The 5,000-nt window shown below is 44.1% G+C and overlaps 1 protein-coding gene across 3 annotated transcripts in view; it reads right to left on the minus strand.

Annotated features, from left to right (window-relative positions):
• LOC143282540 (uncharacterized) overlaps positions 1–5,000 on the minus strand; it is a 232,482-nt gene that overhangs the window by 117,258 nt on the left and 110,224 nt on the right. The window contains exon 1 of one of the 3 annotated variants that reach the window (XM_076588217.1): positions 215–478. The exons of the other annotated variants lie outside the window; for them this stretch is intronic. The gene's annotated coding sequence lies outside the window, so the exon portion shown is untranslated. Of the gene's footprint in view, positions 1–214; positions 479–5,000 lie in introns of those variants that run through there. 3 annotated transcript variants of the gene reach the window in all.

Consider the following 5,000-nt stretch of genomic DNA (forward strand, 5'->3'; position numbering starts at 1 on the left):
AAACATTGAAAGAAAGAAAATAAGAAATTAAGAAAGAAAAAAAACCCATACAGAATGAAAGAAAAATTAATCCATCTTCCATGAAAAAGAATAACAACAAATAAACAAGCAATACACCAAACTCAATAAACAATTGAACACACCACAACAGACCTATGATAAACTTTGTCCGGCTGCATAACATATACAAAACGCGTACTAGCTTATATCGTACCTTCGAAAGCAAGTCAATCTCAAGTACCTCTGCACACCACTATCACAAGACTGTATTCAAAAGCACTTCTGGCAGTTCTGCAGTCCAGTATTCCAACGTGGTGATCAGTTCCTAACCATCACCATCACTGCCACTATTTTAACCCGAGAAACAGAAGGAGAGAGACAGACAGACAGAGAGAGATGGAGAGACTGAACACACGTCTACGGCCTCTGGGAGAGACAGAGAAAGACAGAGCGAGACTGTGATGGTTCCCCCGCCAGATTTAACTGGCGCACAGAGAAACACACGCCCACTCTCTCTCTCTCTCTCCCCCCCCTCTCTCTCTCTCTCTCTCTCACGCACACCTTGCCACCCATGTGGCTTTGTAAAAACCACTGGCTGCAGCTTACTTCGCGAGCGGGCGATGCTCTGAAATTCTCGCTACCGCTAACCGTTGGTTGTCTGTAGTCGGCGATGTCGTTGTAGTGGTGGTCGAATGTGCGTGTGTGTGTGTATGTGTGTGTGTGTGTGTGTGTGTGTGTGTGTGTGTGTGTGTGGGGAGGGGAGGTAGTTTTGTGTGTGTGTGTGTGTGTGTGTGTGTGTGTGTGTGTGTGTGTGTGTGTGTGTGTGTGTGTGTTTATTTATTTATTGTCTGTTCTTCTAAGATGATGGTATTAGACTGAGTGTGTGTGTGGATGTATGGCTGTGTGTGTCTGTGTGAGTGCGTGTCTCTGTATATATGTGTGCGTGCGTGTGCATATGTGTGTGTGTGTGTGTGTGTGTGTGTGTGTGTGTGTGTGTGTGTGTGTGTGTGTGTGTGTGTGCGTGCATGTGTCTGTGTGAGTGTGTGACTCTGTGTGTATGTGTGTGTATGTGTGTCTCTCTATGTATGTGTGCGTGCGTGTGCATATGTGTGTGTGTGTGTGTGTGTGTGTGTGTGTGTGTGTGTGTGTGTGTGTGTGTGCATGTGTCTGTGTGAGTGTGTGACTCTGTGTGTATGTGTGTGTGTGCGTGTGTATGTGTGTGTGTGTGTGTGTGTGTGTGTGTGTGTGTGTGTGTGTGTGTGTGTGTGTGAATGTGCGTGTGTGTGTGCTTGTTTTGTGTGCGCGCGTTTACACACACACACACACACACACACACACACACACACACACACACACACACACACACATATGGACACAATCATTAAGTTTAGATGCGTATAATCCAAAGCAATCAAAATAAACAAAAAATAAACTAGGAAACGAGAAATTGAAATGTCAGAACGCACCAACACTGAAAGACAATGGAAAAGAAGAAGAAGAAGAAGAAGAAGAAGAAGAAGAAGAAGAAGAAGAAGAAGAAGAAGAAGAAGAAGAAGAAGAAGAAGAAGATAAAACGGTTCAGACCAGTTTGTAACGGTCTTAAAACTGTGATTAGTTTTTCATCCCTGTTTTGAATTGAGAAGAATAAAAAGTGTAATGAGTGCGTGGAAGCTGTATTTATCATGCATTTTTTTTTTTTAGTTTAATTCTATCTTTCTTTTCTTTCTTTCTTCATTTGTTTTCTTTCTCTCGTTCTTTCATCATCTGTTTATTCACCTGTTTTGTCATTTATTCACTTATTTATTTGTATTTTTTTTCTATATCCGTCTGTTTATGTACAGTGAAACTGAAATGGTATGGCCACGTTATCAGGTACATTGTGGCCTCTCCACAACCATCTTTCAGGGATCAATAAAGGGCAGCAGGGAGAGGATTCAAGATTCAAAATGGTTTATTCAGTTAAGGCCATGGCCCCACATGAAAAGGGGGCAACAACAAAATTTGTATGCGTCATTGCAAATAGTTATTATAAATAGTGGAACTTCTTCCATAACCAGCATCCAATAAAACTAAGATAGAAGTGATTCTCTGAACTGAAATGCTTTGGGTACAAAGCAAAAACTACGTATAATGTTTTTTTTTTATCATTAGACGACATCAGTAAACATAGTCGAAATAAATATGGGTATATATAATATTTTATTAGGAATGGATTGGAGTCATAAGTCAGTAAGGGCATGACATTTCAAAACCAAAGTGAACTTCATCCTCCCCGGATTGCCTGCACAAAGGACAAAATACCTCAGACTGACGAATGGTTTTCTAGCGAGAAAAGAGAGGAGGAAGGCAGAGAGACCAGGTGGACAGTATCACCATTACCAACAGAGGACTGCAAGGAGCTTTGCCCACACCCAGGTACCAGCACACATCCGTGAAGAACTGAGGAGTTGAGGCTTGCGGTGCAAGGTTTAACCTAACCATGCAGTACACCCATACGACCCTTGAGGGTTATAGGGGCCATCTATCAATCTAGATTAGAAAAAAAACAAAACAAAAACGCACCAACAAGAAGAACCTAAAAAAAACCCACAAAAACACACACACAGAAAAAAAAACACACAAAAAAAAAAACTAGATGGAATGGATTTCAGCAGTAGTTTGCTATCGTCTTCCAACTGACTCAACTAATAAATCGTTTTTTTTTTCATTCCTGTTTTATTTGTGAGCCGAAAAAGGACGATGTTTTACACACACACACACACACACACACACACACACACACACACACACACACACACACACACACACACACACACACACACACACACACACACACACCTTGTAACGTGCCGAGGGAATTCTTCTCACAAACGCTATTCTTCCACTTCTTCTTCTTCTTCTACTTAGTAGTAGTAGTAGTGGTAGTAGTAGTAGTAGTAGTAGTAGTAGTAGTAGTAGTAGTAGTTCATTTGTTATATGTACTATGTTATTATTCGTTTTTATCTATTCCTCCATCCATCCATTGATAATCAGTTAATCAGTTCCTTCATTACGCATTGCCATCTGTTACGCATGATGCCTCACAGAAACTGAGTGTTGTTTTCTTTGCTTCCTTTATTTTCGTCCTTCCCTCCCCCCACGCCCCTACCTTCCCACCTCTGTCCCTTTATTTCCTCCTCCTCTTCCTCCTCCTCCTCTTCCTCCTCCTCCTCTTCCTTCTTCTTCTCCTCCTCCTCTTCCTTCTTCTCCTCTTCCTCCACTTCCCCCTCCCCCTTCTTCTTCTGTTTTTTTCCTCCTCCTCTTCCCCTCCTCCTCCTCTTCCCCTCCTCCTCCTTCTTCTTCTTCTTCTGTTTTTCCTCCTCCTCTTCCTCCTTCCTCCTCCACTTTCCCCTCCTCCTCCTTCTTCTTCTGTTTATTCCTCCTCCTCTTACCCCTCCTCCCCCACTTCCTCCTCCTCCTTCTTCTGTTTTTTCCTCCTCCTCCTCCTCCTTCTTCTTCTTCTGATTTTTCCTCCTCCTCTTCCCCCTCCTCCTCCACTTCCTCCTCCTCCTCCTCCTTCTTCTGATTTTTCCTCCTCCTCTTCCCCCTCCTCCTCCACTTCCCCCTCCTCCTTCTTCTTCTTCTTCTGTTTTTCCTCCTCTTCCTCCTCCTTCCTCCTCCACTTTCCCCTCCTCCTCCTTCTTCTTCTGATTTTTCCTCCTCCTCTTCCCCCTCCTCCTCCACTTCCTCCTCCTCCTCCTTCTTCTGATTTTTCCTCCTCCTCTTCCCCCTCCTCCTCCACTTCCTCCTCCTCCTTCTTCTTCATATTGTGCTGCTTTTTTTTTTCTTCTTCCCATCCTTCACCTTCTCCGCTCCTTCTGTTTTCCTTCTCTTCCTCCTCCTCCTCCTCCTCACCATTCTTCTCCAAACAATACTTACAGACAGACAGACAGACACGGAAATACTGAAGTAATAAAATAAAAAAAAGGAAAGAGAGACAGAAAAAGAACCCCAGAAAAAAGCGAACAAACAAACAAACAACAACAACAGAATCTGGGACCATGATCCGGGCTGACGTGACGTTCTTGCGCACAAAGCAAAGACAGGGAGGGGATGAGGGGGTTTGGGTGTGGGATGTGGGGGTGGGGGATACAGGGAGAGACAGCACTCTCTACAGCTTTACGACTTTCATTAAAACCGCCGAACACGATTCATCCTCTGTGTAAAGAAAAAAAAAAAGAAAGAAAAAAAAAAAAAAAGAAAAAGAAAAAGAAAATAAGGAACCATGGTTTTCTTGCGGCTTCTCCTAGAACACCAGTAAACAGCGTCCATCACATGGTCCAGTTGGTGACTGAGAAGCCTTCCAAACCAACCCTCCTCGTCGTCTTCACGGCACATGTTTTGACCATTAACTCACTCAGTACGGCCAGTCCTCTCTTCCCTACACAGACCCCTCGGATGTCCAGTGGGTGTCTCGATGACCCAACCTTTAGCTTCCGTCGTCAGAATTGTGGTATTCTTTGTCAACATTCACCTCTTCAGTATAAGAGCCTTCCGCTTGCAATATTTTGATGGTGGTAACTGCGGTGAAACGCTGTTAACGTCGTCTCTTTCGCCGTTCGTATGGAGAGAGTTAAAAGAAAAAGTCACAGGGGGACATGCGCCAGGGCAAACGATTACTCCATGACTGAAACCGATGCACAGAAACGAAGACAATGGAAAGCACGCACGCACGAATGCATGTATGTATCTATGCATAGGCAGGCACGCGGTACACATGCATGATAGACAGATCCACACACACACACACACACACACACACACACACACACACACACACACACACACACACACACACACACACACAGGTATGAGCATACAAACATGTACAGAAATCTCGCACGCACGCCGCCTACAAAATAATGCACAAAGGCACAGGCACAATAACACACACACACACACACACACACACACACACACACACACACACACGCGGGCGCGCGCGCACACACACACACACG

Source organism: Babylonia areolata, chromosome 5 (genome assembly GCF_041734735.1).
Source record: "Babylonia areolata isolate BAREFJ2019XMU chromosome 5, ASM4173473v1, whole genome shotgun sequence".
Classification (NCBI taxonomy): Eukaryota; Metazoa; Mollusca; class Gastropoda; order Neogastropoda; family Buccinidae; genus Babylonia; species Babylonia areolata.